Raw genomic sequence first — 15,356 nt, 5'->3', positions numbered from 1 at the left:
TCTATCACACCACATGTAGTCACTTACATGTATGCTTACTTGGCATATGTAATTCTTTAGGTATTAACAACACCAGTGTTCACTATATGATAAAAGTGAGAAAATTAATCGTAAGAAGAAGTTTATATTAGTTCAAGTTTGCTCTCTGTGTATGTATTGTTCTGTTCCAGTGATGTTCTTTGACTAAATCTGAAGGGAAAAGATATCACCTATGGGGTCAAAGCCTGTTCCCCAGTGGTATCTGCTGAAGCTTTTGCAAGACTTATATACCCCTCGGGTCCCAGCAAGTTTTCACCAAGGTGGTAGGACCCAGCGATCCATTTCGCCACTTTGCTTACCTTGTTTATTCGTGTAGCCAGCCCTCCAGATAATCAATATGCACTTGCTTAGTATTTTTTCCATTGGGTTATTATGGAATCAAACTAATCGAGAGTTCTAGACTTTGACATGTTCTTCTTATTTGCTTTCATGTTAGGCTACTATAGACAACTATGCCTAGGGTCTTGAAGTTCTATCACACCACATGTAGTCACTTACATGTATGCTTACTTGGCATATGTAACTCTTTAGGTATTTACAACACCATTGGTCACTGTATGATAAAATTGTGAAAATTAATCGTAAGAAGAACTTTATATTAGTTCAAGTTTGCTCTCTGTGTATGTATTGTTCTGTTCCAGTGATGTTCTTTGACTAAATCTGAAGGGAAAAGATATCACCTATGGGGTCAAAGCCTTTTCCCCAATGGTATCTGTTGAAGCTTTTGCAAGAGGCATATATAACCCTCGGGTCCCAGCAAGTTTTCACCAAGGTGGTAGGACCCAGCGATCCATTTCGCCCCTTTGCATACCTTGTTTATTCGTGTAGCCTGCCTTCCAGATAATCAATATGCACTTGCTTAGCATTTTTTCCATTGGGTTATTATGGAATCAAACTAATCAAGAGTTCTAGACTTTGACAGGTTCTTCTTATTTGCTTTCATGTTACTATAGACAACTATGCCTAGGGTCTTGAAGTTCTGTCACACCACATGTAGTCACTTACATGTATGCTTACTTGGCATATGTAACTCTTTAGGTATTTACAACACCATTGTTAACTATATGATAAAAGTGTGAAAATTAATCGTAAGAAGAAGTTTATATTAGTTCAAGTTTGCTTTGTGTGGATGTATTGTTCTGTTCCAGTGATGTTCTGTGACTAAATCTGAAGGGAAAAGATATCACCTATGGGGTCAAAGCCTGTTCCCCAGTGGTATCTGCTGAAGCTTTTGCAAGAGGCATTTATACCCCTCGGGTCCCAGCAAGTTTTCACCAAGGTGGTAGGACCCAGCGATTCATTTTGCCACTTTGCTTACCTTGTTTATTCGTGTAGCCAGCCCTCCAGATAATCAATATGCACTTGCTTAGCATTTTTTCCATTGGGTTATTATGGAATCAAACTAATCAAGAGTTCTAGACTTTGACAGGTTCTTCTTATTTGCTTTCATGTTACTATAGACAACTATGCCTAGGGTTTTGAAGTTCTATCACACCACATGTAGTCACTTACATGTATGCTTACTTGGCATATGTAACTCTTTAGGTTTTTACAACACCACCGGTCACTACATGATAAAAGTGTGAAAATTAATCGTAAGAAGAAGTTTATATTAGTTCAAGTTTGCTCTGTGTGGATGTATTGTTCTGTTCCAGTGATGTTCTGTGACTAAATCTGAAGGGAAATGATATCACCTATGGGGTCAAAGCCTGTTCCCCAATGGTATCTGCTGAAGCTTTTGCAAGAGGCATTTATACCCCTCGGGTCCCAGCAAGTTTTCACCAAGGTGGTAGGACCCAGCGATCCATTTCACCACTTTGCTTACCTTGTTTATTCATGTAGCCAGCTGTTACGTCCCTGCGTTGTTGCACGTGCCTGTCTCTCTCTCTCTCCCTCTCTCTCGCGCTCTTAGGTTTGCTCCACCTCCCGTTTGCTGGAGGGCTATCGTTTGCTATCAGTGGCGTGACGTCACCTCCACCGCAGCCAATCGAGTTCCTCGACAGCAGTTAAAAGGACGCTGACAGAGAGCATGGATGCAACTTGTTTTCTGCCGTTTGTTTCGTTGTTGCCTTGTATTTTCTCTTTTCGCTCAGTTTTGATTTTTGTTTGGCGTGTTACGGAAAGAGTATAGAGTTAAGAGGACAGTTATATGTCACGTGACCTACATTACAAACACGTAGGTAACTCGATCTATATAGAACATCAGGTAAGGAAGTGAATGCCACCCCCTGTATGTTTGGTTTGTGAGACAGAGTAAGGAAGTTAGGGCGTGTGACGGCGAAGAGTGGTTGTCTTTTCTTTTCTTTTGTTTATTAGTTAGGTAAGAGGTCTAACTACGAGTTAGAACGAGTTTTGTTTTGTTACTTTCATTTCTTTGGCTTCACTAATTGCGTCCTCCCATTACTCTTGGTTTATTTATCTTTCTATTATCTTTTTGATCTATAAGCCGCTTGTTGTTTTTTTTTCATTGTTTATATTCATTTATCATTATTCTTATTCTTATTATTATTATTATCATTATCTTTTTCTTGGTATAGTTATTTCACTTATGTATAATAAATTATCTTTTTCCGCCTTATTTTGTTGCCATGTTGTCTTTTGCCACCTTCATCACACCAAATAGTGTCATGACTTCAATGTTTCCTCTTCTGACCTTGCAATTCATAAGAGTTTGTAACATTTAATGGGGGCTCGTCCGGGATCGTTAAATCCCAAAATAAAATTATAGTTGTGATGATTTGTGTGTGTGTTGGTGGCAACTGATGTTACGTTATTTTAGCGGCGTACTTATGCGGACTGGTATTGTTGCGCTCGTTTGCTGGTTGTGCATTATGGAGATGTTTAACTTGCAAAAGTTTATTGCCAATCCGTCCTTGGAACAGATTAGTTTATGCAGGAAACAAGATTTATTGCTGATAGCTGACCACTATCAGTTTGTTGTGAGTAGACAGGCTCTTAAGAGTGACATAAAGAGTAAGCTGATACAGTGTTTAAGAGAGCTCAGTGTTCTTCCTATGGCAAATGTTGTGGGTGATGATGAGGCGGGAGGAAATGTCGTTATTGGTGACGTTGCAGTGGCAAATCTCAACTTTATGGATGATGAGGATAGGCGGAGCGGTAGAGCTAGTGCTGAGGCGGAGGTGAGCGCCGATGCTAAGGCCGGCTTGCCCCCGTTTGATCCATTCTCTCCAGGTTCTGTTGATTCCAGAGACGGCGCGCGGCTGAGAGTCCGTCTAGCCCGTTTGCAATATGAGGCACAGGAGAAAGCCCAAGCACGTCAGGCTGAGCAGAATCTGCGGCTGGAGGTACGCAGGCTCGAAATTGAGGCTGAGACTCAGGTGAAGCTGCGACAGCTTGATCTGGAAGCAATGAGGGTTGCTGACGGTTCAGCTGCGCAGTCCAATCCAGGGCAGCTCTCTCAGGTTCCTCCGCGCTCTGATTCATCCCAGGTAACGTTTGACATAAGTAAGCACATTGTAAGTTAGCGCGTTAATAACGCGTTAACGCAAAATCATATTAACGGCACTATTTTTTTTAACGCTCGATTAACGCAGCGCGTATTTTCTGTTTGACCCGTGGCCCAAAACCTAGTTGGAGAAATGGAGATACACAGTGTTGCCAACTTAGCGACATTGCAGACCCATTTAGCGATTTTTTCCCTTCAACAAAGCGCCCAAACTTTTTTTAGTTTCAGAGAATCTACCGGTACCGCAGGTACTGCTCTCCCAGCACACGCGCGAGCCTCTCTCTCTCTCGCTCTCTCTCTGCGTCTCGCGCTGGAGAGAGGAGCAGCGCTTTAATTCAGTTAAACACAGATATGATGTTGCTTCTCTAATTTTACATGAAAGTATAGATGAAATCACAAAACAGATATTGTGTTTATCTTATGTGTATTTGATTTCATCAGACGACGGCCCGATTATCAGGATTTTTGTGCAGATTAACATCTTGGAAGGGAGAGCTGGTTATGTCTTAATGGGTCGCGTTTCAGTCACCATTTCATATTCATTCCGTTGTTTGACAACAGAAACAGTAAAATATACCAATGAAAACAGTTTTATTGAGAATTTAGCTTCATCAAAATGAGCACAGAGAGAGACATACTATAATGTAGCCTAATAATAAATAATAAATGTACATTTAGCATTTTCAGAAGAGCTGCCCTGTCATGCAAAAATCTAAACATGTTTGTGTTAATTGCTCAGTGCAAAGAAAGAGAAGTAATGGGAACCTGGTATTTCTTTGTTCTTTCTACATGTGTCTAATAGACATGAACAAGTTCTTTGAAAAACATCTATGACCTTTGAAACATGTCTCGTCTTCATGCTCTTTGTTGACTATGGTTTCAAAAATAAACATACATTTGCATAAAGCATCCATATTTATCCATGCCCACGTTGATTAGAGTATTACAAACTTGAAAAGTATTAATTTAAGGTACATTTAGAACAAATAAAAAATGTGCGATTAATCACGAGTTAACTCATGACAATCATGCGATTAATCGATTAAAATTTTTAATCGATTGACAGCCCTAATTTGAACGCATCGCTACTTCGCTTCGCTGGCCTAAGGAAATCTGGTCTTTATTGCTACAGTGTAAATTGTTTGGTAAAGCTCAGGAGGTTTGCTCTACTTTATCGTTAGAGGAAGGTTTAAAATATGAATCTATGAAGTCTGCCATTCTTCGCGCTTACGAATTAGTTCCAGAAGCATACAGGCAGAAATTTAGAGGACATAAAAAAAAAATGCTACCCAGACTTTCGTGGAGTTTGCAAGGGATAAGGGGATTTTATTTGACAAATGGTGCACAGCCAGTAAAGTGAGCGACCTTAACGAGTTGCGAGAGCTTGTACTTCTTGAAGAGTTTAAGGGATGCTTGCCTGATCGTGTTGTGGTTTATCTTAATGAACAAAAAGTAACTTCATTGTCCCATGCAGCCGTGCTAGCGGATGAGTTTGTTTTAACCCACAAAAATGTTTTTGCATTTGTACACCCAGAAAAGTCACAGCCTGTCCATTTGCAAAACCAAACGTCACGTTCCCGACACAGCCCACCTCGTACTAGAGAGGATCGCAAATGTTTTTACTGTCACAAACAGGGGCATGTGATAGCGGACTGTTTGACGTTGTAACGGACAAAATGTTACTTTTTGTAATTCTGTATTATTTATTTATTTGTTCTTTAAGTATTTTTGTTAAGACCCTGTTGTGATGTACTGGAGTCACGGGCAGTAACAACAGGAACAGTTAGAGGGCGCTATTGCCTAGAGGTAACTGGGTATATAAACACTCACACCATAGAGTAAGTCAGTTCGTTTGGTAGAGGGAAATCTGAGGATTGATCTTGTGCTACCTTCTTTCTCATCCAATGTCCTGTGTTGAGAACTCTTTGAGTTTCTGCTCAACTAAAGGACATTTTTAGTTACCACATGTTCCTTTGTGAGCACGAACTGAATTCTAGAGACAGTGAATCCGAGAGCGGTTCACACCAGCATCAAGCCTACAGCTCATGGCCTTGCACATGGTCAGCTATGTGGCGCTGAGGACAGCTCACTGAGCGTCTTCATTTCAAACGATCTTTTCTTGTATGGAGGATTATAGGATTACTATCATTGCATCGCACTCAATCTTTGCATCGCACTCAAATAACTTTGGGGATCTGGGACTCATTGCATCTTCATCATCACTTCATCAACACACACCTTATCAAAGACAAGACATACCAAGAGATAAGTTTTCTCCATCTCATTGACTCTTTATTGAAGAGACAAAGACCTCCAAGATCTCTGACTTTATTTCTATTGTCTTTTTGACACATTTATTAAGCACTGGTGAAGAAAATAAAATTGAAGCAAATGATCATTTGTTTTGTGAAGAGTTATTTTTATCAGTACATGTCAAAATTCTGTTGAACCCCCTCAGAGTAACATCTTTAAAAGAAAGGAGGTGTTACAACGTTAAAACGCAAACAACAGTCACAAACTAAAACTGTAGGATTTCTGAAAGCTGTTAAGCCGTCTGATGTTGTACCTAGTGAGGAGAAAATTGATGACAGTTACCGACCTTTTATTTTGAAAGGGTTAGTTTCTTTAACTGGTAATCATCAGGATCAGAAAGAGATAAGGATGCTCCGAGACACAGGTGCAATGCAGTCGTTTATTGTGGCAGATAGGTTACTGTTGTCTGACGATACCTTTTGTGGCTCAAGTGTAATAATACAAGGCATTGAAATGAGTTGCATAAATGTACCATTACATCGTTTACATTTGCAGAGTGAGTTATGTACGGAATTTGTGAGAGTGGCGGTACGTCCTTCTCTGCCTGTTCAGGGCGTTGATTTTATTCTTGGAAACGACCTGGCTGGAGGGAAAATATTGCCTGTGTTAGAGGTTGTGGATAAACCAGACAGGTTTAGCCACTCTGAAGATTTGTCTGATAATTACCCTGACGTTTTTCCCGCATGTGCGGTCACTCGTGCTCAGCAGTGATGGGAATAACGGCGTTATAAATAAACGGCGTTACTAACGGCGTTATTTTTGTCAGTAACGAGTAATCAAACTAATTACTGTTTCCTCCGTTACAACGCCGTTGCCGTTACTGTCAATAAAAATGCGGCGTTACTATAATTGAGCTCACTGAAGCGGTTTTCATCCGAGTAGGCTCTCTCTAAGCCAGCGCGCTCGACAGTGCGCGAGAGAGACTGAGTGTGTCCACGTGCTCGACAGTGCGAGAGAGAGACCGTTATCCGAGAAAGCGCTCGACAGTGCGCGAGAGAGACCGAGTGTGTCCGAGAAAGCGCTCGACAGTGCGCGAGAGAGACCGAGTGTGTCTGAGAAAGCGCTCGACAGTGCGCGAGAGAGACCGAGTGTGCCCGAGAAAGCGCTCGACAGTGCGCGAGAGAGACCGAGTGTGTCCGAGAACGCGCTCGACAGTGCGCGACAGAGACCGAATGTGTCCGAACAACGAGCATAAATACTTGAATACTTTACTTTATAAATAAATTACACATTTCAGCATTAGAATAATCTCTGTAGCATATTGGTATCATATGCAATGTTTTAATTAGTTTATATAGCCTAACATAAACTCCAAAATAACCTGCAGGGAACGTTCAAACATGGCTATTTGTTTGACCGGTTGTTAACACGACTAGAATTTGGCTAACCTCTGATGATGACGTTCTCTGTAGGTTATAAAAATAAAGCCCCAAAAGATTATATTTTATTATTATTATTTATGTTGGTACATTGTTCAGTATTATATTGAGAGCACTTTTTGTTAAACTTAATATTGTGAGGAAGAAAATACTTCAAGTAGGCAATACAGTCTACCAGTTGTAAAGGTGTGTGAGTTTTATCATTTTAATGATATGCACTAGTGTATGTGTAAGAAGGCTATATTTTCTATGACAATTTATTTATTTTTGGTACATTTCTTAAGAAGCATGTTCTATTTAGTGTCTATTTAATTCATTTAACATTTCATATTGGGGTATCCAAGAAATTTCTTATATTTACACTTTTTTTTTTTTTTTTTTAAAGTAACGCAATAGTTACTTTACCCGGTAATTAGTTACTTTTGTAATGATGTAATTCAGTTACTAACGCAGTTACTTTTTGTGAGAAGTAACTAGTAACTATAACTAATTACTTTTTTTAAGTAACTTGCCCAACACTGGTGCTCAGTCGCGCAAAGTGGGTAATATGGTGGATTTGTCTGACACTCTGTTTCTTCCTCTCTTTGTTGGTGACGAACCACTGTGTACTGCTGCTACTTCAAAGCAAAATAAATCACAGTCAGAGAACATCAGTGTAAATGTGTCTGATGCGGATACCTTAACATTATCTGTGTCACGAGAGAAAATTAGTGCTGCACAGAAAGACGATAAGTCTCTCATCACTTCTTTTAATTCTGCTATCTCTCTTGATCTGGCTAAGGATGAGAAAGTTGCTTATTTTGTGGAAAATGATTTGTTGATGAGAAAGTGGTGTGCGAACACTAACGATTTGGGGTGGAATGTTGTATATCAAGTGGTTGTTCCTTCTCCTTATCGTCAACATGTGTTATGTCTAGCGCATGATCATCAGCTTGCTGGTCATCTAGGAATTACTAAGACATATAATAGGATATTGCAACATTTCTTTTGGCCAGGATTAAAAAAAGACGTTGTTCAGTACTGTCGTACTTGTCATACTTGTCAAACTGTTTGGAAGCCGAATCAGGTGATTCGTCCTGCTCCACTAGTTCCCATACCCGTGTTTGGTGAGCCGTTTGAACATGTGATTATAGATTGCGTTGGACCGTTGCCTAAAACTAAATTTGGTAACCAGTTCTTGTTAACCATAATGTGTGCGGCTACTAGATGTGATTATCAAAGCGTTAGTAAAATTCTTTTCCACTTTCGGACTCCCTAAAATCATACAAAGTGATCAGGGCACAAATTTTCTATCAAGACCTTTTAAGCAAGTACTGGAGTCTTTGGCAATTTCTCACCGAGTTTCAAGTGCGTACCATCTGCAGACCCAGGGCGCACTTGAACGTTTTCACCAGACACTTAAGTCGATGCTTAAGAAGTACTGTATGGACACTGCTAGAGACTGGGATGAGGGAGTTCCCTTGGTTTTATTTGCAGTAAGAGAGACTGTACAAGAATCTCTTAGTTTTAGCCCAGCCGAACTCGTATTTGGACATCAAATGAGAGGTCCCTTGAAAGTTCTTAAAGAACATATTTTGAACACTGATTCGACTCCGAACGCTAACGTACTGGATTACGTAAGTACATTTTGTGATCGTTTGCATACTGCTTGGGCACTAGCTAAAGAATCCCTAGCAAATGCTCAGAAAGGTATGAAGCGCAAGTACGATCAGAAAGCCGTTGCGCGTTCTTTTATGTCTGGTGATGAAGTGATGGTGCTTTTGCCTGTTCCTGGATCATCTTTGTCGGCCCGTTTCTTTGGTCCTTATGTGGTGAAACAGAAAATGAGTGAAACTGATTACTTGCTTTACACACCTGATAGGAAACGTCAAACCCGTGTTTGTCACATAAACATGTTGAAAGCTTATCATGCCAGGGAGAGTTCTGCGGTCAAAGCTTCAGAGAAGACTGCAGGGCCCGCTGTCTCTTCTGTCGCAGTCGCTGTGGAACTGTTACCACCTTCTGGTATTTCAGGGGCTGACGAAGATGGTGTCGTGCTTCGCAATGCTCCTCAGCAGTGTGCAAGGTTAGCCAACTCAGAGATTTTAAATGATCTGCACTCTTATCTAAATCATTTAACTATGGACCAGGAAACTGACATTGTTAATGTAATATCTGATTTTCGCTGTCTGTTTAGTGATGTTCCTAAACAAACTAATGTTTTGCAGCATGATATTGCTATAGATGGTGCTCGTCCTATTAAGCAGCATGCTTACCGTGTAAATGCAGTTAAAAGAGAGATTATGCGTCAGGAAGTAAGTTACTTGCTGGAGAATGATTTGGTCAAGCCTAGTTGTAGTCCCTGGAGCTCTCCGTGTCTTCTCGTTCCTAAACCTGATGGCACGCAGGGCCATGCACAGACCTTTTGAGGGGCATGTGCTGAAACTGAAAAAGAGCACCCCCCTCCCTTTTTTTATATCAAAATTATTTAGTAAGCCTACATAAAAGGAAGAAATGGTCACGTCTTCATGACAAATTCAATAACACAAAATAATAGTCTCAAAAGCTTTAGATTTATTCACGATTAATAACAACCATAATAATAATATAGATAATATAGATAAACAGGGTTTTAAGGGCCTCTTAACCTAAATACAACAGCAACCTTCTGTTGCTCTTGTGTACTCCCTCTTTTTTAAATTGCATTTATAGAAATATATGTCAAAAATACTTGACTCATACATAAACATGTTAACCACATAATACAAATTAGCTTACAAAACCAAACAGAATAGCTAAAAAATTCTGTTTTTTTTTATTGAACTTTATGCACTTTTTTATGAACTTTGCAGAGAAATATATAAATATATATATATATATATATATATATATATATATATATATATATATATATATATAGAGAGAGAGAGAGAGAGAGAGAGAGAGAGAGTTCAGATGCAAAAGCCTCTAAGTGACAATTAATAGCTAATTTTCATTGCCATTTAAGTGAAATTACTGAACTTAAATATATGAGCTTGATAAAAATGATCATTCTAGAAGAAATTTTCAGATGGCACTTAGAGGCTTTTGCATCTGAACTCTTCATATTCTCTTTTTTAGCTATTCTGTTTAGCTCATTTGTATTATTTGGTTACCATGATTATGTATGACATTGAGAAGAGGGGAAGGTAGAGCAATGAGTCAAGTATTTTTGACAAACTATTTTGAAATATAATTTGAGTAATTATGTCCAAATCAATTCCAGATTATAAGAAACTATAGCCATACCTTTACTATATCCAACATGTATCCGCCTACCTGGCAAAAATTTGATACTGTGCTGTGGAGGACAAGGGATGTTGGTCTCTTGAAGGTCTCTTATTCACTAAAAATATTTCACAATATTACTGTTTTTGCTGTATTTTGGATCAAATAAATGAAGCCTTGGAATGAATTACATCATGAATTACATTCTGCATGATACAATATAAAGATTTCACAGTGATCTTCTGTAATGTTTTTTTTTTTTTTTTTTTTAGTTACTACTACTACAACATTACTGTAGTAAAACCATGTTTTACTACATTTTATACATGTGAGGATGAGCGGAGAGTATAGAATAATATAGATTAAAAATTAGCTAGATAGCGAATACATGCATATTAACAGCCTTGAATTAACCATAATTGAATATTATTACCATAACATGATTAGCCTAAATGTTAATAAATTAAGTGTATCAGCAATCATAAATCAAAGAAGAAATTTCTTAGAAATATGTTACCTAGGTGATGAGGATCGCTTTGTGTAAGTTCCAGTACGAAACAGCGCGGGGGCGCACCTGTTATGATTTTCCGATGTTAAAAACAAATTATATGTTGTTGTATTACTTATCAATATATAGTTTTTGACCAGCGAATGTGTGCAAATGTGCATTTTTTTTGTCCGTCATTAATACGGCGCAGGCGGTATCACATTACATTTTCATCAACAGGTTACAAACTATAGTTGTTTTTCCTGTTGTAAAATACATTTGGCCAAAATCGCATTTTATAAAAGATGAAATACTACTGTATGCACAGGATATTTAAGTTATTTGTGTTAGGCTATGTATTGGCTATGACTAGATGGCAAATGCTAACCTAGACCTCTCTCTCAGGCGACGTCCCACATGTCTCAGTCAGTGAGTCATCAAATAAATAAAATATGAGCCTTTATAGTGTTTAGTAGTACTTATTCAAACAACAAGATATTTATTTACCCTTCGCAAAACTTCGTTCAGCTGCTTTCTACTGTGTGGCTGCTTGTGCAACTTTAGTTGATTCAGGAGGAGGCGGAGTTATCAGCTTACTGACAGCTTGAGGATCGAATAAGATTTACACAAGCTCGGTTTAAGAACTTTCATTGGCTAAATATTTGTAAAACAGACAGACAGACGTAAAGGATGACCAATAGCATTGATTAAAAAAAAAAAAAAAAAAAAAAAAACACCACCAAAAAAGGGCACTTCGGGGTGTGAGGGCAAAAAGGGCATGTGCTCTGCACAGGTTGAGCCCTACCTGTGCACGTGCCTGATGGCACGTTTAGATTTTGCACCGATTTCCGTAAGGTGAATGCCGTAACGGTACCAGAAAGTTATCCTTTGCCGCGAATGGAAGACTATATTGATAATATTGGCTCTGCACGTTTTGTTAGTAAGCTGGATATGCTTAAAGGGTACTAGCAAGTACCACTGACTCCACAAGCATCAGACATTTCAGCATTTGTAACTCCAGATACTTTCCTTCAGTACACATCGATGGCCTTCGGTCTCAGAAACGCTCCAGCAACTTTTCAGCGTCTTGTAAATATCGTCCTGGCTGATGTACCGAATTGCAGTGCGTATCTTGATGATCTGGTTATTTATTCAGTGGATTGGAAGGAACATGTGTGTGTGTGTTGAGAACAGTTTTTGAACGGCTTCATAAAGCTAATTTAACTCTCAACTTAGCAAAATGTGAGTTTGGTCAGGGGACGGTCACTTATCTCGGTAAAGAGGTTGGACAGGGCCAAGTGCGACCAGTGGAGGCTAAAGTCACGGTTATTGCGGAATTTCCAGCTCCTACCACCCGACGAGAGTTACAAAGGTTCTTGGGAATGGCTGGGTATTATCGCAGTTTCTGCAAGAATTTCTCAACAGTTGTTAATCCTCTCACTGCGTTGCTCAGCCCGTCTAAATCTTTTGAGTGGTCTGTGGAGTGTCAGTATGCTTTTGACTGTGTGAAGACTCTTTTATGTAATGCACCTGTTCTTGTTGCCCCTGACTGTACACACACGTTTAAGCTTGAAGTCGATGCAAGTGCCGTTGGTGCTGGAGCTGTTCTTGTTCAAGAAGATAAAAATGGTATAGATCATCCTGTTAGTTATTATTCTCGTAAGTTTAATAAGCATCAGCTTAATTATTCTACGATTGAGAAAGAAGCACTAGCTCTGTTGCTTGCGCTACAGCACTTTGAAGTTTATCTAGGTTCTAGCAATCTTGCTCAGTTTTGATTTTTGTTTGGCATGTTACGGAAAGAGTATAGAGTTAAGAGGCAAGGCAAGGCAAGGCAAGGCAAGTTTATTTATATAGCACATTTCATACACAATGGCAATTCAAAGTGCTTTACATAGAAGAAATTAAAATAATAACAAGAAATAAGAATAATTAAAACAGTTAAGAAGAATAAAAAATAAAATACAGTACAGTACAAACAGTCGGACGAACATTGGCACAGTGCTCATTCATTAAATGCATAGCTAAACAGATGGGTTTTGAGTCTGGATTTGAAAGTGACTATTGTAGGAGCACGTCTGATCTCCTCTGGAAGCTGGTTCCAGCTGCGGCTGGCATAATAGCTAAAAGCGGACTCACCATGCTTTGAGTGAACCCTTGGTATTTCTAGCTGATATGATCCTAGTGATCTGAGTGATCTGCTGGGTTTATATTCAGTGAGCATATCTGCATATCTGGTCCTAGGCCATTGAATGATTTATATACCAGTAATAATACTTTAAAATCAATCCTAAATTTAACTGGGAGCTAGTGTAAAGACCTGAGGACTGGTGTGATATGTTCACATTTTCTGGTTCTGCTTAGAATCCTGGCGGCAGCGTTCTGTATGAGCTGCAACTGTCTTATGGTCTTTTTGGGAAGGCCAGTGAGGAGTCCATTACAATAATCCACCCTGCTGGTGATGAAAGCATGCACAAGTTTCTCTAAGTCTTGTCTGGAAACAAAGCATCTAATTCTTGCAATATTTTTCAGATGATAGTATGCTGATTTAGTTATTGCTTTGACATGACTACTGAAACTAAGGTCTGACTCTAATGTCACACCAAGATTCCTGACTTGATTTTTAGCTGTTTGACCCCTAGAGTGAAGGTATGCGTTCACCTTGAGAACTTCATCTTTGTTTCCAAACGCAATGACTTCAGTTTTGTCTTTGTTTAACTGAAGAAAGTTTTGACACATCCAACTGTTGACTTCATCGATGCATTGGCACAGGGAGTCAATGGGGCTGTAATCGTTAGGCGATAGGGCTAAGTAGAGCTGTGTGTCGTCTGCATAGCTGTGGTAAGCAATTTGGTTCTTTCTCATTATTTGGCTCATTGGGAGCATATACAGGTTGAACAGGAGTGGCGCAAGAATTGAGCCTTGGGGGACTCCGCATGTCATGGATGTCCACTCAGACTTATGATCTCCTATACTCACATAATAACCTCTCCCACCTAAGTATGACCTGAACCATTGTAGGACTATCCCAGAAAGCCCCACCCAGTTTTCCAGCCTGTCAAGAAGTATGTTATGATCGACAGTGTCAAATGCAGCACTGAGGTCGAGTAGTACCAGCACTGATAATTTGCCTGAATCAGTATTTAAGCGAATATCGTTTATTATCTTTATGAGCGCTGTCTCTGTGCTGTGGTGCGGTTAGAAACCAGATTGAAAATTGTCAAAGTATCCATTCGAGCATAAGAATTTGTTCAGCTGATTGAAGACAACTTTTTCAATGATCTTGCCTATGAAAGGAAGATTTGAGATCGGTTTATAGTTGCTTAATATGGTCTTATCCAGATTGTTCTTTTTCAGGAGGGGCTTGACAACTGCAGTTTTCAGGGAGTTTGGATAACTCCCAGAGAGAAGTGAGGCATTTACCACTTCTAGAAGATCTGCTTCTAAACTGTTTAACACACTTTTGAAAAATGATGAGGGAAGTGTGTCAAGAGCGCAGGTTGATGTTTTAAGGTGCTGTACGGTTTCTTCCAAACTTTTGCCATCAATTTCTTTGAAATCAGACATAGTAACTACTTTCTCAGGTGGTTTGATCTGTCTGACCCCAGGGCAACTGATCACTGATCATGTGCTGATCACCTTTCTGATATTATTGATTTTCTCAGAGAAGAGAGAAGCAAACTCACTGCACTTGTTGTCTGAGAGCATTTCACTGGGAATCTGGCTTGGGGGGTTTGTCAGTCTCTCTACAGTAGCAAAAAGAGTGCGTGTGTTGTTTAAATTACTGTTTATAATATTTGAGAAGAAAGTCTGTCTAGCTTTGCCTAGTTCCATATTAAAAGCATGGATGCTGTCTTTGTAGATGTTATAATGGACTACAAGTTTTGTCTTCCGCCACATGCGCTCTGCTTTTCTGCATTGTCTTTTCATATTTTGCACTGCTGTTGAGTTTCTCCAAGGTGCTTTTTGTCTGCCACTCTTCTTCCTGACTTTCACAGGAGCAATATCATCAATTACACTTTTAACTTTTGAGTTAAAAGAATCAAGGAGAAAATCAACAGAGTCAGCAGATATACTTGGTGTTAAGGATACAGCGTTCATAAATAGTACACTAGTGTTCTCATTTAAGCATCTCTTCTTGACAGACACAGATCTAGCTTCAGTGGCAGGAGAGATCAATATATCAAAGAAAATACAGAAATGATCAGACAGTGCTACATCCTTAATAACAATCGATGAAATGTTTAGACCCTTACTGATAAGTAAATCTAGAGTGTGTCCACGATTGTGTGTGGGTCCATGTATATGTTGAGTCAGATCAAATGTTTTTAAAACACTTTTGATTTCTTTCGCCATATTATTCTCTGCACTATCTATGTGGATGTTACAATCTCGAGCAATGGCAAAACAGTCAAACTCTGATGTA

This window comes from Scardinius erythrophthalmus (assembly GCF_964197995.2).
Source record: "Scardinius erythrophthalmus genome assembly, chromosome: 18".
Classification (NCBI taxonomy): domain Eukaryota; kingdom Metazoa; phylum Chordata; class Actinopteri; order Cypriniformes; family Leuciscidae; genus Scardinius; species Scardinius erythrophthalmus.
Note: the sequence above shows the minus strand (reverse complement) of the source record.